This window comes from Chrysemys picta, chromosome 9, assembly GCF_011386835.1.
Source record: "Chrysemys picta bellii isolate R12L10 chromosome 9, ASM1138683v2, whole genome shotgun sequence".
NCBI classification, from domain to species: Eukaryota; Metazoa; Chordata; order Testudines; family Emydidae; genus Chrysemys; species Chrysemys picta.
In genome coordinates, this window is record NC_088799.1 from 10,076,231 (window position 1) to 10,099,653 (window position 23,423).

The 23,423-nt window shown below is 41.4% G+C and overlaps 1 protein-coding gene across 7 annotated transcripts in view; it reads right to left on the reverse strand.

The window, feature by feature from the left end:
- Positions 1 to 23,423, reverse strand: part of SOX2 (SRY-box transcription factor 2) — a 408,003-nt gene that overhangs the window by 105,068 nt on the left and 279,512 nt on the right. For 3 of the 7 annotated variants that reach the window (XR_010590331.1, XR_010590332.1, XM_005285983.4), the window contains exon 1: positions 8,272 to 8,485. The exons of the other annotated variants lie outside the window; for them this stretch is intronic. The gene's annotated coding sequence lies outside the window, so the exon portion shown is untranslated. Of the gene's footprint in view, positions 1 to 8,271; positions 8,486 to 23,423 lie in introns of those variants that run through there. 7 annotated transcript variants of the gene reach the window in all.

Genomic DNA, 23,423 nt, shown 5'->3' on the forward strand with positions numbered 1-23,423 from the left:
TAAAACTGAAATTTAAAAGGAGTTTCATTTTAAAGTGTCTGAAATTGAAGCATTTCTTCATTTTTGCAAAATATTTCAGTCTTTTTAAACAATTATTTATTTTTATAAAATATATTATCCAAACATTATTGAAATGGCAATTGACCTTTCTCATTAGTTACTGAAAACTGGGGTTTTGGTATATCAAAAATTTCAATTGACTTTTGATAATGTTTTCTATAAATGTTTTAGGTGGTTATTTTTTTAAAAAAAGCAGGATTTTTTCCACTAAAAAGAAAAGATTTCTGAAATGTCAACAATTTTCTGTGAATAACTTTGTTTTTTTTTAAAAAAGGTAATTTTGAATTAAAAACATTTTCATCTGGAAAATTTCAACCAGCCCTCCTGTACAAGAAAACTAAAGCTAACGTGGACAACACAGGCATAAAAGAAGTAACAGAGTACCTGCAGCAACTCAAAGATGGGGTTAGGGCTGATGCTCTTTTCATAACCTCACACCCAACCTTCAATTCTGCTATGGGGCATGTGTGCGATCTCAGTGGTCACTGCTTCCCCGAGGTGCCTGGTTTGAGTGTTGTACACTCAGAAATGGGTCTCTCTACAGAACCTAGTCAAAGGAAAAGTTTTACGGATGTTCACCTCGAGATGATCCCAAATCAAAACTCCTAATCTGAACTCTGCACATGAAAGTTGAGCAGGAAGAATCAAGAACCGGATCTGAATCTCTTAGCTAGCCTTATTTTCATAATCAGCCAAATGAAAAAGATACTGGGACCAGCTGTACTTCCTGTAGTTCTTAGTTTCTTAACAAAGCTTTGCACAGGTCTAGCTGTGAAAAGGAACATATCAGTTATTAAGTAACTATATTTCCCCTAAATAATTCCAAGAGGGCTGTTTTTGCTTTCCCCCAGTCAGAAACAACATAACACAAGTCAACACGGCTCAATTGACCTCTTTAACTCTCTCCAAACTTCAGAGACTAGTATGGGAGGATTTCTTCTGAATGGGCTGGCTGATAGGAAAGAACAGTATACAATAGGGAGAATATACTGAAAAATGAAACAATACAAACAACGAGGAAGAGCAAAAATTCATAGCAGCAAGTTGAATGGATAATTAGAGGGGCAAAACAAATGGTGATTATTTTACTTGGTGCATTGCTGCTAACAAAGGAGTCTGCAGCAGACAAGAGAAATGTTGAGTGTGCTACTAAGTGAGGAAATGGAAATGGTTGATTTGTTAGCTCTAGAACTTTAGTCCCCCCACAAAATATCATAACTGCAGGGAGCCCCAGGCCCTTTAAATCACCGCCGGAGCCCTGCCACCGCTACCCTGGGACAGCGTCGGCAGGGCTCCGGCCGCTGGGGGGAGCCCCAGGCCCTTTAAAGCGCCACCCGAGACCCTGCCAGAGCTCTGGCGGCGCTTTAAAGGGCCCAGGGCTCCCCTGCAGTGGCAGGAGTACCGGGCCCTTTAAATCACTGCCGGAGCCCTGCCGATGCAAGCCCAGTGGCGGCAGGGCTCCAGAGGCGATTTAAAGGGCCCAGGACTCCCTGCAGTGGCAGGAGCACTGGGCCTTTTAAATCCCTGCCTGAGCCCGGCTGCCGGAGCCCCGGGGACCCAGCAGCCGGGCTCTGGCAGGGATTTAAATGGTCCAGGGCTCCCCGCAGCGGCTGGAGTACCAGGCCCTTTAAATCCTTGCCTGAGCCCTGCCGCCCCGGGGTAGCAGCAGCAGAGCTACTGTGGTGATTTAAAGGACCCAGAGCTCCGTAGCGGCCGGAACCCTAGGCTCTTTAATTTGCCCTGAGCCCGGGGCTCGCAGCCGCCTCCACAGCTGGTAGCTCCAGGGTGATTTAAAGGCCCTGGGGCTCCCAGCCACAGCCGGAGCCCCAGGGCCTTTAAATCTTGAAAGGCCACGCCTCTTCCAGCTGAGGCCACGCCCCACTCAGGACTCCGGCATATCAGTAAGTCCTTTAAGTTACTTTCACCCCTGTCTATAAAACACTTTAACCCAACCTTTTTCCTCCTTGTTGGTTGTCACTTCCCACTAACACCCTATGGGCTTCCTCATCTCACCCTTTGGAGATTTCCAAAGACACAAAGGGGAGCGAGATGCTCAACTCCTATTAGGTTTCATTTCACTGCCCTTTGATTTGAGCTTTGACTGAAAGTCAAGCGGCAGTTGGGGCCCTAACTCCCCTTTGTTCCTTTGAAAAGCTCTCCCACAGACTGCTCAGTTGCCTGTTCCTGAGGTGGGAAACAGCAACTGACAGGTGGATTGAGAAAGGGAGCATATCTGTGGGTCTAGGAGAATGTTTCCAGTAGCAGAAAATCTGGTGAGATTTGCCCTAGACAATAGGCTTCACCTCTCATCCTTCTAGAGACTGGAAATCCTCTGTGATCTCTGGCTAGTGTCTCTTAACAGAACCCATCTCCCAAACCTTTAGACCACCTTGTCTCTAGGTGTCATGTACATCGAACTGGAATATATATATGGATTAAATAATTAATCTACCCTCCCCCATGAGGGGAGAGATTCCCAGAGCCTGGGCTCCAGCCCAAGCCCGAACCTCTACACTGCAATTAAGCAGCATCACAACCCAAACCTCATGAGCGTGAGTCAGCTGACATGGACCAGCCACGGATGTTTAACTGCAGTGTAGACATACCCAAAGAGAGTGACAAATTAGTAGGAGAGACACTCACTAAGCACCTCAGAACCAGTCTCTATTTCCTCAGAAATTAAAGGACAAGACAGATACTGTTCAAATCATATAACAAATAAAAGCTTCCTTCTTTCTGATGATGATGATAATTTGTTCTTCAGCCATTCAAAAAGCTCAGAGTTTATACTAATATTAATTGGGTTAATTTTGAAACCCAACTATGTACACAGATTTGCTCTTAGTATCACAACAAATCAGTAGCAGAGCCAAGACTGGAAGCCTTGATTCCCATTCTCTTGCTCTAACTACTTGCTTCCCTCATTCTCCTTCTCTTCCCTCATTTCTTCAGTGCGGTCACAATTCGGTGTTTGTTCGCACCAAAATTACCTTGGACGTGACTGTGATATCACAGGCAGAGTTGTGGAATCAGTGAATGAATCAAATAGAACAAGAGGTAAAGTAAAAAGCCACCACAAATACCTGGATAATCGGCAAGATTAAGAAAGAAATTCAGAAAATATACATAACAGTCGAATGAGGGGTTATTAGAACCTAATATTTAAATTGATATGAGAGCAGAGGTGGGGCTTTTTAATTGCTAATATTAGATGTGGCACTTTGATAACTTGCCAGATTCCTGAAGAAGACAGAACAATATATAAAATTGGAAATCTCTTAAGATTTGCTTAAGGGACAAGCAAAAGTCAGTCTGTGGATGGAAGTCACTATCCCTGGCGGATGTAGATCCTCCCACTTTAAAGAAACAAGTAAAACTCTCTCAATTGGTGCAGCGAGATTGGGGAAACCTAGGGGACTGAGTTCAGAGACTAAGGTATTTCTCTGCTCTTTATATGATTTGGGACATTGTTTGCAGGTGTCCAGGTACACAGAGGAAGATCTTTCCTTCTCTCTCTTCCCCATGTCTTGGTCTCTCCAGGCCCAGCTCTCTTTTCAGGGCCAATCTGCTACCCATGATGTGCTGTGAAGCTCTATTTTTTTCCCCTCTCTTTGACTCTAAGGTTCCGCATGGAAAAACAGAGGGATAGTAGCTGAGATGTCTCTCTTGGCCTCCTCGATTTCCTCCGCACAGCATAGGCAGAAAGAGGACCAGAGGACATGACCTAATCCAGGAGGCAGAAGAAACTGATAGAAACATCACAGTAATTGAGAAGCCAGAAATAGGGGAGGATGTCTCTGGTTCTACTGTTTCCATGTGCTAATTTGTGGCACACAGATCTCCCCATCTGGTCTCTCCTTGACTGTCTGCCTGCTCCATGTCCCAGTCTTCCTGAAATGATAATGTGGCCAATATGTCACACTAAACTTCTTCAACAGAATGACAGCTAAATCAGCCAGTTGGACTGAAGGAGTGAGGAACCAGGGCCTGATCTTGCTCCCTTGAACTCCATGGGAGTTTTGGCATTGGTTGCAACGGCAGTAAGATTGGATCCCGCAAGTGAAAAGAGATTGAGATCGTTTAAAATGGTCACTTATAACTGAGGGTCATCCACTGGAGGTAGGTCTTAGTGGTGGTTCCAATACAGTTTAAAAAATAGCCTTGAGATATAGCAAACAATTATGCATTGGGTAGCTTAAAGTTATGGTGAGGTAATTTAAGAAGCCTAGGACTGTCAGTAGGCCTGAAATTCTATTCCAACCCTGCCACCAAACTGAAATGAAACATTGGACAAGTCCCTTAACCTCTGTGCCTCAATTTTCCCAAGTGAGAAATGGGGATAATAATATTTATCCACCTCTGAAGAGTGCCTTGAGAGTATTATTTTTTAATTAAAAGTAAAATCTTATATTGGGCGTGGGGAGATGCTCTTGGAGGGAGAGTGGAAAACACATGAATAAAATATACAATTATTCCACAGAAGCAAAGTGCTGAAAGCAGGGCACAGTTAGTTAACCAGCTGGGAACGTTATGTTGGAACGCTAAACCCACTGAAACTACAAATTGTAGTTAAAGCTCACATTCAAACATGTTTATATGGGCATTTAACCTGTTGGCTATGATAACATAGCTGAGTGACTAACAAATTAAAATGGGGCATTCTTGGTTCCACACCAAATATGCTTAAATATTGAAAGACAAACAAAATTACTACGAAGTAAAAATAAACGCAACAATCACCAAGAGTGTATTTGGAATTTGTATTTGACAGGTGCCACCATAGCCTGAGTGTTAAACTTTGAACTTCCACTTCCCTTTGTGCCTGATCCTTACATAAAATTAAATCATTTATTTTAACAAGGTGCAATGCACCATCATTTCCCTTTTTCTCTCAGCTTGAGTCTAGGCCACCATTTTGTTGTTGCTATGCAAAACAAACAATCAGCAAAATGGTAGCTATTAATAATACAATGAATAATGATCTACGTAGAAATCCTGCCATAAGCACCAACAGCCCATCTATTGCCAATGTCGGTGTTTCTAGATAACCAGCTTCGAGTTTAATCCACACGGTGCTACCAATCCCCAGGAACAATGTACAGAATGTCTTTAGTTCTGCATATGCTATATGCATACTGAATACCCTAAGATCGCAAAAAGAACCTACTAATTTGTTGCTCTATATAGACTTTCACTAAAAATGGCCTATTATATGGACATCAACAGCAGTGCTGACAGCCTTAAAGGAAGGTCTTATTTGCCATAACAGAAGTAGGATAATGAATGACAGCCATCAGTCAGCAGGGAGGAATGTCTGATAAATACAGAAACAAGTAGTACCAGATTGAAGTGGGCAACATGTTAATGCTATCGTCACACATACAGTCCCCTACTACTAGACTTCTTTCCACTGCTATAGCAAAAGCAGTATCTAACTCCTGAATGGAATATTCTGCTGTTATGTGTCTGAAGCATCCTTCAAGAATTCTTACATAACTGCTACACAGAAGGCAAGAGAGACAGAGAAAGAGAAAAGAAAAAAGACAATGTAAAATACATATGTATAGATTATATATTGATGCATATAAACATTAGATTGCACGTTTGACTTTTTAACAACTTCACAAAATTATTGGATTAGAACAAAAATCAGTATCCCAAATACATAACTATCCAAGCACAAAAAAGAAACTGTTGACTCGTATCAGGACAATAACTCTCGCAAAAAATGCCCAATGTCCCTTTTACTCTGGCCACTGCCTGTACAGCTATCTAGTTTAGAATTAAAATTATTTTCAGATTGAATTTTGCTTTTAAGAATGGTGTAAATACTTGTTTATTTTTCATACATGCAGTCAAGTTACCAACCTTCTCATATATAATCATTTGAAAACTTTATTTTCCAGTAATTTATAAGCACAGCACTACTCACGGACTTCAGCCTATATTTACAGTTATACTGGATGTTCTCTCTTATGCTTTATAGGAACTAGTTTTTACAAACTCAATGACAACCCTTGAAAATGCTATAACTGCATATGAAGATTTCTCTTGTAAAATAGATATTATATAGATTATAGAAGTATTAATTTTCAATTTTCCATTTAAATTTTAATTCTTGTCATTTTTGTTTTACAGCATCAAACATTAAAAACAATGTACTGTTATTTAATCTTTCATTAAATCTCTATAAAACTTGTCCACAGTGAAGGTTTTTATCCATACAAGTACTAGTGAGCTTAATTAATCATACTTCATTGTAGAACTTTAAAATATCTTGTTAAAATTCTTCTTGTAATTTATTTTGAAAAATGCTAGACAGGTAAAAACAAAGGTCAAAAGTCACATTGGATAATAGCTGATGGTTTTGATAATGCTAATTATATATTACTAAAGAATAAAGGTAGAAAGGGAAATATGAGCACTAAAAGAAAGATAAACATCCCAATGCTGGATTTAAAAGAAAAAAATAATAAATTTTTTTTAAATGTCTTTGTAGCTCACTGTCATAAATCAAAGACATAATGAAGCCTGAATTAAAAATGTCAGTTTCTGTGAATGTTGATAACTTGGTTCTTTGTTGTACAAGTCAAAATGTGTCTGTTTGATGGGTTAAAATGACAGTCTGAAAATGGGAGAAGCTGGAGCTAAAAAAAGAAGAAAAAAACAAAACAAAAAAAGACTTATAAAAAGTAGGCCCATAATGCAGTACTTTAAGGGGAAGACCTGTAGGGTAGGAGCCAGTATCTTTAGGAAGTAACCAAGCAGCACTAAAAGGCAATGTCCATGGCCAATCAAAACTATTTCTCTAGCTGCTGGGGCTCTTGGATCTCTGTCTTCACACTAGACTGGAAACTCTTTGTACTAATTGCCAGACTGTACCAGATTTTCTGGTTCAGTTCCATCCTATAATTGACTGACAATGATGGGCAAGGAAGGGGAAAAATTCAGGCTCACCACTGCAAGCAGAGGGTCAGAAATGGTTTCATAGGGAGCACATCATTGCTTGGCACTAAATGCAGGGTTAAGCAAGCATCGTCTGCACTTTCTTCTAATTCCTAGGTTAAAAAGGGATGGAAAAAACATTCAAACTGTAGCAGGGCATGGATAGGATCTTGTAAATTAATATACCCTCTGTAAAAATCTTTCACAAGAAAAGGAAATGCCTGAAAGGATCAGGAGTTTTTGGAGATTGGGCTATAGTTGCAGATATCATTTTTTTAATAATAAAAAGGGGGAAAGTTATAATTTAAGAGTTGTGAAATTATAAAAACGCACTCATTCTACAACAGAACACACTTGTCTTAGTCATAATCAAGTCGATGCTTATAAACCATAACTTTACCATGCAATTAAAGCAATTTACAAACCTAAGCACTGAAAATAACCAAAGTGCAATATAACTTTTAATGAAAAAGCTAGGAATCTAGTAATATAAAGTACACACAAAATATTTTAAACATGTAACATCCACATACATTCAGTATGTACATATTTCACTATTGTGCATCTAGTGTAATTCACAGCAGTTAATGTACATACTTAATTGTACAATTTGTTTTTAATTGTTAAGCCGATTTAATAAAATATAGGGAGAACACAATACTAGAGACAAATAAATGAGGGTTTCTTCAAGAACTGGACTAAGGACAGTATCTTTCAGACCATGTATCTTATTTACTCCCAATTGTTGCCTGCCCACTTTATTTCAGGCAAACAGCACCCCCAGCAGAATAGCCATCAAAATATTTAAAGCACAGCACCAAAATCGAAAATGGAAAACAAGCCATTATGGCAAGGCAGTTCAGAATCATATAGGATCATCTGAGCTATAAATGTACCAGAAATATGCCCTCAGGTCATACAAACATTTTCCCCATACTCTTACACTAGTTTTTGGAACATACAAATGTGCAGAACACCTGTGCCAGCAGCACTTCATTGTGCAAGTCACATAGCATCCACTTCAGTTTTTAGTTACAAGTCAATTACTGTACAAGGAAAGGTACATTTCATTCAAATCCATCTCCCCTAACCTCTGCACCCCTCACTCCAAGAATGATTAATTTTCCTGGTAAACTCAAACTTGCTACACTAGCTTGCCCTCTACAAACGTTACAAATGAGTGATACACTGCAAAGTTTCAGAGCTAGGCCAATAAAGTTAGCATCTTATAATCACAGACAGCAGAGGAGTTAGGCAGAATCTTACCTTTCAAACCCTGAACAGAGCTGTCTTTTATGAGGCCTATACCAGCTGACAAGTCCTGGGACATTCTCAAACACAGTACCCATACAGGTGAAATTCTAATAGGTGGTAAACACCTGAGAGCAGGACAAGAAGACTATAAGAAAGAAGAAACCAAATGAGTAAAATGTCTTCCCAGAGCCACAGTCAGCTCTTGTGCATGGGGAGTTACGAATGCACTGGCTATAGACTTTTGTCCAAAGCTGTAGTGTTTTTTTTTTTTTTTTTAAGTGAAGCTAGATTAGTTCATACAAAACTCAACAATACAGCACTGAAACCCATTGTTGATATTCAACATTTTTCACATAGCGGAACAGAATAGACAATACGGTATCTAGGAAACCATGGGCTGGATTACAAACTGATGATATCTCATCCTTCTGGAGGGCCTGTAATCCTTTTTATTACCTACCACAGCAAAAACAAAACAAAACAAAACAAAACAAAAAACAAACAAACACAAACATCTCCACCACAGCATAAACCATCCAAAATGAATATTATTGCAACTTTGACAAAACACAGAATGAATTAAAAGGAAACCTTTTCCCTAATCCCTAATAAAATGAAATAAAAAGGAATAGATGACTTTCAGACAATTTTAATAACTGCGAAACATGCAGCATTTGGATACCAGCAGCCTGGAACTAGTTTTAATAACTTCCTAACTATTTATTTAAAAGTAGAGCTGATCCCTGAACTAGGCCTGATATTATTTCTTATACAGCGTTTGCAATTTAAAAGTTGTAATGTATTTCATGAATATCTTAGAGCATTACAAGACTAGCTATATTCCCTTTTATAAAAAACATTACTTGTGACTGGGATTATTACTGCATGTATAGTAACATCGGAAATAAATGATCAGACTGGATCCTGACACTGAACAAAGAATTATTCCAACTCAAAAGTCAGTTTAACAGTTTTTCAACATTCATGGTTTCAAGATGCTTCAATACTGACCGCGTTTTAACCTGTTCCTGCAATGCTTTAACTCAACACAATAATTATAATTAAATTGATTATCTGTGTTATATTTACTTCTCCGTTAAATCTTTTAATGTTATTAACCTGCCAGGCTCATTCCATTTTTACACACTCCAGTTCCCATATTTTCCTTAAAACCCCAAATAGTCTAGGTAGCCACAGAAGTCATTGTTCCTACCAGTTTCTTTTCATCACTTCTGCAATTGACCAATTGACAACTGATTGATGGTTATCTTTTCACTTCAACAATGAAAGAAATTACCATCACTATAGCTATGTACAGTAAATGCCGCCAGAGTAAATTACATGATTCTAAAATTCTCCTTAGCTCACTTAGTAAAACATCAACACAAAAAGTTTCTTTTTTGCCTCTCTTCCTGTACTGCAGATTTGGCCTTTCCTGTCAGCTTCAGAAAAGAACTTGACAGCTTCTTTAAAAAGAGGAGTATAAAAGAACTTGAATAAGGGATGGCACAGGGCCGGGCTAAGGCTTCCATTCTCTGCAAGTGGCTATTCTTTGCACTGAAAAAAAAAATATTAGGCATGTGAGTACAGATAAGCCACATAAGAATACCCCAAAGAATATTCCCAGTGACCTTGAGATTCTGCTGCAATTCCTTAACCATTCTATGTTGGAAGAGCTTCATGAATTCTGAACTTTAGAATGGCTAACTTATTTCAAGTATGTGGAATTTATTCTTTGTGACTGTGTGTGTGGAGGGAGAAATACTCCCACAAAATTAGAAAGAAAAAAAAAAAAGTTTGGCACTATGGAATAACATAACTTCAATGACTGCAGAAGTACAAGGATAACTTTATGTCTTTATGAAAGAGTCAAAATTGCATAGTGCTGATGGACAAGAGTTTTAATTTAGCCTAAAAATGAAAGTTTTGATTTTTATCTAACATTCTTTAGCTCCAGCATAGCAGGATATTGAAGATTTTTTTTATCACTGTACATTTGAAATATATTTTAGGTAGGTTAAATATACTGTTGAGAAAGAGAATGAATGATTTATTAAATGTTATTCCTTCTCTGAGGAGAGCTTTAAAACACAAACAAAAATAAGATAATTATTCCCTACTGAGACTTTGTATGTCCATAAAATTTATTTTAGTAAATATCAAAAGATAATTCTAATCCTATTTTTGTTGCCCAAAGAGATTTTTACAATGATGTAAGAGTCTTTTTTTAACAGTACAAAATTAAATCATAAATAGATCCCTCTCCAGTTTAAATTATGCCCTTTAAAACTACTTAAAATAATTATTGCAGCAAGGGTCTTTGACAGCACATTGCCCTTCACTTTTAAGTGTAATTCTTCTATTGTTTTGGTTGCAAACAGAGTCAAGTCTGGTCAATCTTCAGGCTTTTCCCATTAATTTATTCTGAAGACATAATTCCATACTAGTTTATTCTCTTCTCCCGCCACGTACCCTCCTTCCAAAGAGCTAGGTGCATAATGGGGAATACTGAGGTTCACCTTCTTGTTAAGTATCAGTCATAGGCCACTGCTGGAGGCAAGGTATTGGACTTGATGGTCAACAGGTTATATATGGTATGACAAATCCTACTCAAACTTACTTTATTCCCGCACATCCCTCCTACAAATAGCTGCTAAGTGGTGTTTTACCATAGCCCAAGAGGATGGAATATATTGTACTATGGACACACCCTTCCAAGAAGTGTCCAGCAAAGAGTTATGATAGTAGAATTGCCAGTTCTTGCCTTCTGGCCCTCAATTGCAGGCTTGGCACGAGGTGCCTCAGCTCCAAGAGCTGAAATCCCAAGCCCGATTCTACTACGTGGTAGTACAACATGCTACCGTCCCTGCCATCAAATTACCTCATCACCTTAGATATGTATTCATATAACAGTAACCTCTTTTCCCTCTGAACTTACAATCAGCATTAGTAAAATCATTCAGGACTACTGTGTCCTGCTCCAGTATCTACACTTCAAAACACACCTTGAAAAATTGGAAATGGTTCAGAAGAGAGACAAGAAAAAGTCAAGGTCTGGAAAATGTAGTTTATAGTGAGAGGCTTATTAAGATCAATTTAAGAGGCGATTTGATCATGGTCTGCAAGTACCTATTGTGGAGGAGATTTCTGATAGGAGAGAGATCTTTAATCTAGCAAACAAAGGTATAGCAAGATCCAAGAGCTTGAAGCTGAAGCAAGAAAACTTAAGACTAGAAGCTAGGAACCAATTGTTAACAGTAAGGGCAAATTCCATCACATGAAGTTTTTAAATCAAAACCAGACATCTTCCTAGAAGATATGCTCTAGCACATCAAGAAGTTATTGGCTTGATGTCAGAATTATTCGGTGAAACTGTACGGCCAGTATTATGGAGCAGGTCAGACAAGATGATCACAATGGTCCCATCTGCACTTTATGAATCTACATATATTAAGGGGTTGATCCAAAAGCCACTGAAGTAACTTTTCCCCTAGTAATTTTTAACTCTGATAAGAATAAAACTAATTGAGATAATGCACTCTCTATTGAAAAAAGCTTATTGTATAGAAAAGTGTGTTTTGAAGTCCTAACCCTTTACAGTTTTCACTTAACTTGTGCATTTAATTAATTAAATACATTAGCAAAAGCAACTATATAATGGTGTAATTTTTACATTAATCATAAATATCTATTTAAAAAAGACAAATGGTGAAATATAAGTATTCTGTGATTGCAGAGGCTGAAGGGAAAATGGAACATTTAAATAAGCTACTTATTCACTATTTCTTGGACAAGAAATGTACTCCTTTGGGGTTATCCTTCTCATGTTGTACACTGAAAAGTCTGCTCTCAGATCTGCACAGCTGATCTTGTTACCGGTATTTTGCTCTGCATACAAGAACAGATATCCCACTCCAGAGATGTCAATAAACGTTCCATGCATGCAGGCAATGTAGAACATTATATATTAAAATCTTTATGGATTTGCAGAACACCAGAGCCAACCAGATCTGAGAGCAGAATTTTGGTTTTAGTTATGCCCGTATGAAAACCCAACACAGTTTACATATGGGAAATTCTAGGGCTGGATGAACATTTTTATAATTTGCAATTTCTATGAATTTTTCATTGAAATTTAAGCAAAAAGACAGCCTGAAAATTTCATTTACTTTTTTTGCAAAAATGATGTCCCATTATCCAACAAGCTCTGGAAAGTTCAGTGCAGAACCAGATGTGAACACTGCAGTTCTGGTCTGTCTTTCTAGACTACACCATACGTTAATTATGTTCTGTTCCTGCAATGGTATCAAACTGTGATAACATACAAAGGTTGTATGATGATAATGCAGTGGAGGAGACCTTTGGAGAAAAATGACTTAATGCCATCTCCCTGGGCTGCTATGAAAGACAAATGCTTCGTTGGGGTATTGCTGCAGACACTGATAGAGCAGTTGGGTATTTTTGATGATGCCACCTCTGTGCACCAATGGTTTCCAATGGTGAATAGCTGGGATCTCATCACTGAATAAAAAGATTAAAGAATATTTATGCTAATTAGGTTCAATGGAGGAAAACTGTCATAGACAGCAAGTTGTGTGTGTGTTGCGGGGGTAGGCAGAGATTGAGGGATAGCTAGGAATGATGAGGGAAGAATGAGAGAATCAGGCTCAGAAGGCGAAAAATTGAGAGTCTTAAACTGTTTACTGGTAGAATAATAAATTCATACTGAGGAGCATTAAAATCAAAGGTACAATTGTAATTAAAACATGCCATATCTTAGATAAGCATTTTTCAGAACAGTCCTTTGCCCACTTTGAAACTTCCACAAATCAAGAGTCTTGAACACTCCTAAATGAAATATACTCTAGACCTGTGGTTCTCACACTAGGGCTGCCGCTTGTTCAGGGAAAGCCCCTGGTGGGCCGGGCCGGTTTGTTTACCTGCCGCGTCCGCAGATTCAGCCGATCGTGGCTCCCACTGGCCACGGTTTGCCACTCCAGCTCAATGGGGGCTGCAGGAAGCGGCGCGGACTGAGGGATGTGCTGGCCGCCCTTCCTGCAGCCCCCATTGGCCTGGAGCGGTGAACTGTGGCCAGTGGGAGCCGCGATTGGCCGAACCTGCAGATGCGGCAGGTAAACAAACCGGCCCAGCCCGCCAGGGGCTTTCCCTGAACAAGCGGCGGCCCTAGTTTGAGAACCACTGCTCTAGACTAGTTATGTTTTTAGGTGTTACTGAAATATAAATAAATAATACACCTCTAACCCCGATATAACGCTGTCCTCGGGAGCCAAAAAATCTTACCGCGTTATAGGTGAAACTGCGTTATAGCGAACTTGCTTTGATCCATCGGAGTGCGCAGACCCGCCCCCCCAGAGTGCTGCTTTACCGTGTTATATCCGAATTCGTGTTATATAGGGTCGTGTTATATCGGGGTAGAGGTGTAATAATTTTGACACTGGAAAGAAAACTCCAGTGATTATTTATAACACAGGTACATACTTTAACAAATAAACATTTATTTACTAGACTCAAATAATCACTAAATAATTTATCTTATGTATAAAATAAAATATTAAAAGTAAGAAGTAAAATATAAAAAAGATGATATGCTTCCCAGACAGAAACAAGTTTGATGATGCAAAGTAGGAACGACACATCTGGCTTTCCCAGGAGAAAGCATTTGAAATCAGAGACTTTCAAAAATGTTATACAGTAATTGTATACTTTTATTTAAGAAAAAGTTTTCATTACTCTGAAAATTAGTTTAAAAACTTAAGTTAACTAATAAGAATGAACATGATGGAATTTATTCTTCATAGTGGTAAATCTCTGATTTCCAGTCCTTTCTAATGGAAAGACAGTTATATCAATATTATTTTGCATCATTGGATTGTCAAGATGGTGGCTTCTTGTTTGGTTATTAATGATTCTCTTTTATTATATTTTAAGACACACATTCACTGCATTGGCTACTTTCTTGTAAGTGACAGGAAAGGTGGGGCATGGACACTTTACCCTCCTGTAGAAGTAGCCATGTACACAATTGAGATCAACAGAGGTTTGCTGCTTCCATCCACTCTGGTCCCTTGGCAGCCCAACTCCTGTATGAGGATTCTATGCTGTGGAAGGTGATCATGGCAAGTTAATGTCAACAGAGTTATTGAAATTACCTGCTAATATCCTATAAGATGTTATCACACAGAGATTGTTGTTTCTCCTCTCACCTGTGTCTACCCATTACCACAGAATGAAGCTTCTTCAGGGTCAGGGAATTATGCCATTAGGGCAGCATTCCCTCCTTCCACATAAATCCCTGTCTGACCCTTATTCTCTGCCTGTGGGGACGAAGGAGACGTTGTATGTGTATTAGGGTTGCCAGGTGTCTGGTTTTCAACCAGAACACCCAGTTGAAAAGGGACCCTGGTGGCTCCGGTTGGCACTGCTGATTGGGCTGTTAAAAGTCCAGTCAGTGGCACAACGGGGCTAAGGCAGGCTCCCTATCAGACTCTGCGCGGCTCCTCGGAAGTGGTGACATATCCCTTGGCTCCTAGGCAGAGGTGCGGCCAGGGGGGCTCTGCACACCGCCCCTTCCCTGAGTGCCAGCTCTGCAGCTCTCATTGACCAGAAACTGTAGCCAATGGGAGCTGCAGGGACGGTGCCTCCGGGAGTGGCGCAGAGCCTGCCTGGCTGCACCTCCGCCTCAGAGCCGAGGGACATGTCATCGCTTCTGGGAGCTGCCTGAGGTAAGCGCCGCCCGGTGCCCTCCCCCCTCCCGCACCCTAACTCCCTGCCCCAGCTCAGAACACCCTCCCACACTCTGAACCCCTTGGCCCCAGCCTGGAGCCCCCTCCTATACCCCAAACTCTTCATCCCCAGACCCAGCCCAGAGCCCACACCACCAACTGGAGCCCTCATCCCCCCCCACATCCCAACCCCTGCCCCAACCCGGACCCTCCTCCCACTCCCTGAACCCCTTATTTCTGGCTCCACCCCAGAGCCTGCACCCCCAACCCAAAGCCCTCACCCCCTCCCATATCCCAATCCCCTGCCCCAGCCTGGAGTCCCTTCCACACCCTGAAGCCCTCATTTCTGGCCCTACCCCAGAGCCTGCACCCCCTAGCCGGTATCCCCTCCCAAACCCCAAACCCCTGCCCAGTGAAAATGAGCAAGTGAGTGAGGGTGGGAGAGACTGAGTGACAGAGCAAGAGGGTTGGATGAGTGGGTGTGGGGCCTCGAGGAAGGGGTGGGATGGGGCGGAGCCTCAGGGTAGGGGCGGGATGTTCAGTTTTGTGTGATTAGAAAGTTGGCAACCCTAATGTGTATACCTATTCTCACACACACACACACACACACACACAGACTTACTTCTTCGTAATGGGATGCAGTGATTAAAATATATTTATAGACTAAAGAGAGATTTTCCTCTTGGTATTACATATTAATCGTGACCGTTCTATACCATAAAGTGAATTTTGAATAAACGCCAAAAAACATCATCATTTCTTGGCTTCTGGTGGGATGTTTCATTTGGTTTCATGGTTGATGCGAAACATTTCACACATCTCCTATAAAATAAACACCTAATTCCTATGAACACCCTTGATAAATAAAGTTTCATCACAGCATTTGAAGAAGCAGTTCCTTTATTATTTTAACATACAGGTGTGACTTAGCCTTAACAATTCAAGTGTCTTGTGCTTTTCAAGCCATGGGAAACATATTGACCCACATCACCAAAGTAACCTCAATCTATAAAACCCCTATGTAAATAAAAATGTTTACTCTTCAGTGACTGCATGAGGGGGCAGGTAACTGTGGAAAAGATGAAAATTATCACACAAGGAAAGTGTCAGCAAGTGATCTTAAATCTACTGTATCTTGGTGGGGCAGGTTGACAGCCATCATAATGATTGTTCCTAAAATAAATACTGCCACCCAAAATGCACAATCAGCAACACATGTATGTCTAATAGATAGACCTACAGTAATAAAAGTTTATATTATGGATCTAAATGATAAGCGTAGATGAGACACGGCATTGCTCTTTGGAAGCACAAAGCTATTTATAAGTGCTAAATACTGTATTATCAATATTATCATCAAAGGTTCCATTTATCAAGGCCCTTTTATTAGCACTAATCAGCATAGTTTCTGAGAGCCTACAGAGAGAGATACATTAGACAAACTTCTTGAAATGCTGTATAACTCAGTGAATGAGTCTGCAAAATAATCTGCTATTTCATAGAAAGCCAATGCAGCCTATAAAGTAATGGGTTCAGTACGTTCAGCTCTCTCTCTTTCACATGAACTAGCTTTTAAAAATATTTAAATGTCTTTAAAAAGAATCTACCCTTAAACCCTCATCCCCTTTATGCTTTTGAAGGTAGACATTACAAACGCATTGATGAGATGATTAAATAAAATATTTTCATGACCTCCAATGCTACTTTATTAAACACTAATGTTCTGTCAAACAGAAAAAACAAGGTGATATAGGACCTAAGATTTCTGGAAAGATACCTGTTCCAAAACTGGGTGCACCAGTAAATTATCCAACACCTCATAAAGTTTGTCCAGGATATTGCTGAATATTGTTATACCTTTCATAAATACCCATTTCAACTATGCACATAATAAACATTCTGCTAGCAAGGCAGCATAAATCCTTCAAAAATCCATACAACTCACATATTTGTCAACCATCTTGTACAATTTTTCTTTTTAGAACTTCCGGTGACAGGCTCTCACATGCTCCTTCTTACTCTTGTTACCCCAAAAAAACCTTTGGTGTAAACTTGAGACCTAGTCCTCCCATTCCCACCTCCCATCCAGTTTCTAGGGAGTGTGTGTGGTGTCTCTTTGTTCCCTAAGTGGTCAGCTGCCTCATCAATGGGTTGAGGTTCCCCACACCCCATAGAACTATTACAAGCAGCAATTCTTTGGACCAAAGGGAAAAATATGTTAGGGCTGCCTCTCTCTGAAGGATCTCTCAACCATGCACTGCTTTTAACAGCAGAGGGTCAGGCAAGAGAGATTCTTCAAACCTTCCCATTGCCAAATTCCTTTCTCTTTCCCACCTCCCTCTGGGGTTGGGACCCATGGACTCCAGTGGCCTAACCTCAGCTTTTCTGGGGGAGGGGGAGAGAAATATTGATCTCCCACCCCACTGGGATGACCTTTTGCTCCCCATACATTGAGTCAAGGTAAGCAGAATCCCCTCTCCCACCCAGCCCAGGGTTTTTTTGCATTTTCACAGATCATGGAGCACTCAGAGTCCACAGAAAAGAGTTACCCGTCCTTCCTGGCTGTAGTTGTTGTTATCATCTCTCAAGCAGCTGTCTTACACCCTGCTTAGGCATTTCCCATCATGGGGTGCACCACAGCTGTCTCAGTATCCCTACCTTTGGCTGGAGACACTGCCAAAAGTAGGGATACTGCCTATGGCTCCCTGGTGAGGGTAAGAAAATAGCTTATTTCCCTGATTTGGGCTTTAGGACCCCGAGAATTGTCCTTCAAGTCAGGAAGTCTTGTCACTCCCCTTTCCTCAGGTATTTTTTTGCATACACTGAGAAGCTAACTTGATTCTTCCTGGATACTGGTGGGGGAGTGCAGTGCCCCCTCCCATTCTATTTGCATTTTGGCTCACACAGTTTCTTGCCCATCTGGAACTGAGGGGACTTGATTTACCCCTTCTGCTTTCAAAGCCATAACGTCATTCTACAAAAGCAAAGAATATACAATATCTGACAATATTCCTCCAACCAGGACCCGACCATTCCTGGAGTATAGAAATCTGTGCTGTAGGTAGAGTGAAGACTTTTACCCATGGAACTTTAATCCACATTTCACACCCAGGGAGCATTAGATGGGGTTTGGAGACATGGAGCTTAATATAGTTTTAGCAGTCCCAGTATCCCTCCATTAACTATCACCTTTCTCTCCCACTGACAATCTGATGGATCTGCACCCAGGAGAGTGAAGCATGACATGTAGGTGGTGGTTTGGAGTGTGAATGGTTCAGCATGACCATTATATGACATCAGCAAACGGGCTAGATGACTCCCTCCCTCTGGAGGTTCAGACACACGAGGCAACTCTGTGAAGTTGGCGGGCAGCTGCCTTCACATCACTGCACTGGTGATGTGGGCATTCACAGGCAAAGTAACCCTTCTGGCCGCCCTGCTTTTCCTCACCCATCCCAGAGCTTTTCTGAGGGGGTTTCCCTCACCACTGCATGTGGGTCTCAGCTTGGGCTTGATCCCTGTCCTCATTCCATCCCTATTAGAGTTTCTACGTAAACCCAAAATGACTATCCACATACTAATCTGCCAATTTCCTAGCTACCTCTCTACAATTTTTGTCTATTAACCATGATTTCAGGTTGGGGTGGCAGAGTTCACAAAACTGTTCTATACTCATAAATTTGCAGGTCTCTTTGACCATGTTAATTCCCCAAACAGTTCCCCATTTTCTTACATAACGCCCAATTTGAGTAATTTGGAGTCTACATCCCCTCCTCCACCTCCCAGGACAAGTACATGGGATTTGGCTTCACTTATTGGATTAGGGCTTTGAAGGTGCAGCCTCTCCATCTCAGGCTGATGTTAATATTCCACGTACTTCTCTCTCTCTCCTCATGAAAGAGCTGCTTCTGCTCTTCTCTCTCATACTAGGACTGGTATTCCCAGCCTGCTCTCTCTTGTTTTTGGTCTGCAAATTGCTGGGTTTCCAGACACACTTGATCCCTCTCCAGCTGCAGCTTCTCCTGCTCTAACTGCTAATCTGTTGTCCACACCTCTTGTTGCAGCGGTGTACTTTGTCTGGACAGCACATGGTTACTGCCTGTCAGCCTCTTCCCTGTTTCTCTTCAGGGGCTGGTTCCAAGACTTTCCTCGCCTGGTGGACCCTCTGCCAATGGGCTGGAAGTTCCCTACAGACCCGGACCATTGTTCCTCTTCTGGCCATCAAAATATAGCAAATTTATTAGCTGTGTTTTCGTCCAATCCTCTATGTTGAGCTGCCTTTTTCAATCAGCCAATTTCTCTTAATAACTCATAATTGATTGTCCCATTTCTCTTTTCACTATCCCTTCCCCAAAAAGACTACTGAGACTTATCTCTGGGCATTTCCTTTCTAGGGTACTTGCTTTCACGGCTTTTGGCACTCATGCAATTCACATTGTTACAGAGTAACACACGCCACCACCATATATGTCACAGTTCAGAGCAATTGCACCTCTAAGGTCCAGCAAGGCCACCCACTCTAGGCTTCAGGCACCTCAGCTGTCACCTCTCTTCAGTGGAGACACATGTCTCTCTCCCTCTTGATGGTGAATTTCCAGGCTGTTCTCAGACTATACTGTGACCTCCCCAAGTCAGACTGCCTAAGATGGCATGCTTCACTTTTCTCCTCAGAGATGGGAAACAGTGTAATTGCCCACAGTTAAACTACCACACAGCCCCTTCTAAGCAAGCACATTTATTCTTACGATAAAAGGATTACAGACAAAACATATCAGTGACAATAAAAGAAACAACACACATGATAATAAGCTTACCAGAGATCATCCCCTGACTCCAACAAGGGCTCTGCCCACTAAAAGGCCTTCAAACCCCACCCAGGGGGTTTTCTGTGGTTACCAGGTCATGACTCCTTTTGCTCAGAACAAGAACACAGACTGAGCCTTCCAACCCTTTCCAGGAAGGACTGGGGCTTCCTTGGACAGTAGGTCCTATCTATTTATTGGATCAGAAAGAAGGCCCTGAGTCCATTTAAATGTAGGCTGTCTATCCAAAATTCCTTTCTTTGTCTGTTGATCCATGGAGAATTCAGTTTGAACTAGCATATGTGAGTCTCTCTCCAGGTGATGCTAATTCTCTGGAGTTTTTACAACTTGAGTGAATTTGCTTACTAACGCCTCTTCCCCCACCCCCACATTGTTTTTAATTCCTGGAGGGCTGTAGTCCCTCTTCCTCATGGAGTTACATACAATCCCTGGCCCACAATGATCTATAAACTTAGTTCAATAAGGTTTAACTTAATTAAGTAAGATTTGCCCATGCTATTGGAGGATATTGTCATATCTGTCACACCATGGTTGCCAAGCAGCCATTCATTCACCTCCCAGCACTGATGAGGTCATAAAGATAAACCCAACAGGAGATGGACTCACAGTTGCCATAAGTATCAAATTAGCTACCAGATTAGCAATCTCATCTGCTTTGAGCTGGTGTGAGAGGTCTTCGGAAACATTTTGGTTCAAGTGGGGCAGTTAAGGCTCTGAGGATCTAAATGGGAGTTAATTTTTTCTACTTCTTATTTTGTTAATTCTCCGACTTTTTTTTTTTCTGTTTGGGTGCATGAGTGGGAATGGTGTCATTAGTGATGATTTAGAAGTGGCAACTGCTAACATGGAAGAGAGTGAGTGTCTTAAAGACAAAAGCAATTCCTTCAGGATCTTAACGTTCTGTTGTGTTAGCTGCTTTCGGAGAAGGTAAGCATGGCTGCTGTCACAAGACTATATTTGCCCCACAAATATGGTGGACAAAGGGATTTAAGCAAGCAGTCAATAGACCATTCTATTGCTGACCAGACAGTAGAATCCACTGCTTACACAGTGAGAGGAGGGGAATTAGGCATATTATTTGAGGTCACTGTGTGTTATTACGCCATTAGGATATAGGATGAGGTTGGGACAAAAGTATTTACAGCTGCCATCCATCCTCCATTCCTAATTCCCCCCTTCATATCTCTGCAGAAATGAAACAAACTCTGTACAAAGGAGGGGGAAAACAAAAAGAAATAAGAGAAACGAGGAAGAGGGCCACATTGGAGCCATACCCCTGGATAAATCTGACAAGGAGGAGCAGCAGAGAAAGGGACAAGACCACTGGAGCACTGTGTCCCTGGGTGAACACGACCATGGAGATGCTGTAATTCTGGCTGCTAAACCAAACAGCATGGAGATTCAAGACAGCTTAAGTACTGTGCACTTAGATATGCACCACAATGAACAGAAGCAGGAGCAAAAACTTCTGAGTGCAGTGTCCCTGAAGGTGCATTGTGAGGAGCAAAAAAGAAAGGACAGACAGGACTACCTCAACAACTTGTCTCTGGGTGCACGGTATGAAAGGGGAAAGCAAGGAGGACAAGACCATGTAAGTGCTGTGTCTGAGGGAGCAACCACCAATGAAGAGCAGGACTATCAAAGTGTACCACACAAGGAGAAGCAACAGCCTATGGGAACTGAACACTTGAGTATCTTGTCTCTGGGAGTAACCTATGAAAAGAAAAAAACAGAAGGACAGATACATGTGAGCTCTCAGTGCAAAGGTTCAGCCTGCAAGGAGGAACAGGACTACCATGGTATACCATACAAGGAAAAGCAACAGCCTTTGGGGCCAGAACACCTGAGCAATTTATCCCCGGTTGTAACCTCTGAAAAGAAAAAACGAGAAGAACAAGACCATGTGAGCACTGAGTCTGAGGGTGCACCCTCCAAAGAGGAGCAGGACTGTCAAGGTATACCACACAAGCAGGAGCAACACCCAAACAATTTATCCCTGGGTATAACCTATGAACAGGAAAAACAAGAAGGAGACCATGTGAGCTTTGAGTCTGAGGGTGCAGCCTACAAAGAGGAGCAGGACTTTCAAGGTGTACCATACAAGGAGGAGCACCAGCCTGTAGGACCAGAACACCTGAGCAATTTATCCCCGGATGTAGCCTCTGAAAAGAAAAAAGAAGAAGGAGACCCTGTGAGCTTTGAGTCTGAGGGTGCACCCTCCAAAGAGGAGCAGGATTGTCAAGATGTACCACACAAGGAGGAGCAACAGCCTATGGGACCCAAACACCCAAACAATTTATCGATTGGTATAACCTATGAACAGGAAAAACAAGGAGAAGACTATGTGAGCTTTCAGTCTGAAGGTGCACCATCCAAAGAGGAGCAGGATTGTCAAGGTGTACCATACAGGGAGGAGCAACAGCTCATGGGAGCTGAACATTTAAGTATCTTGTCTCTGGGAGTACCCTACGAACAGGAAAAACAAAGAGAAGACCATGTGATCTCTGAGTCTGAAGGTGCAGCTTACAAAGAGGAGCAGGACTGTCAATGTGTACCATACAAGAAGGAGCAGCATGTAGGACCAGAATGCCTGAGCACTTGGTTCCTGGGTATAACCTATGAAAAGGAACAGCAAGTAGGAAAGGACCACGTAAGCTCTGTGTCTGAGGGTGCATCCTGCAAGGAGAAGCAATACTACCAAGGTGTACCACACAGTGAGCAGCAACAAGTTAAGGGACCAGAACAACTGAGCATATTGTCCCTGCCTGGAACCTCCGAGGAAGAACAGCAAGTCAGACAAGACCACTTAAATACTAGAAGCCTAACAGCACTCTATGAGATGGATAAGCAGGTGGGACAGAATCACCAAAGCAACTTGTTCCTGTTTGTGCCCTATGGTGAGGGGAAACAGCAGGATGGACAGAATCACCAGAACACTATGCCCCTGAGTGTGAGTGTGTCATGCGACAGTGAGAGGGAACTGTGGGAGGGACAGGATCCGCAGAAGATTATGTCCCTGTATGTGCCATGTGAAGAAGAAGAACAGCAGGAGAAACAGGATCTTGTAAACGCCATGCTCCCGTGTGTACCCTGTGACAAGGGGAAACAGCAGGAGCGTCAAAATATCCTGTATACACTCTATGAGAAAGAGATGAAACAGCAGGATGGACGGCAGGATCAATTGAGACCTATGTCTCTGTGTGTGGCCTGCAAGGAAAACGAGAAGGAAGAGGAGGAACAGGATCTCTTGAACACCACATTCCTGTATGAGCCCTAGCAGGAGGAGCAGCAGAAGTAACATGACCACCTTGGACACAGCTGGACTGTAGAAAGCAGAGGACCACAGGAGGGATGAAATCACTTGTATCTTTATGAGGAAGAAATATAAATTATTTCTACTGAAATATGAATTGTTTGAAAGCTTTTAGCACAAAAGCACAATACAGCAAGGATGGAAAATAAAACAAATTGGAATCAATAGTTCCACAGTTATATGCTAACAGATACAATAGCTTAATACCCTACAGCAATATGGTAAAATATTAAAGGACCTGTACCACAGGCCTTTGGCAGGGATGTATTTCTGCATTAGATAATT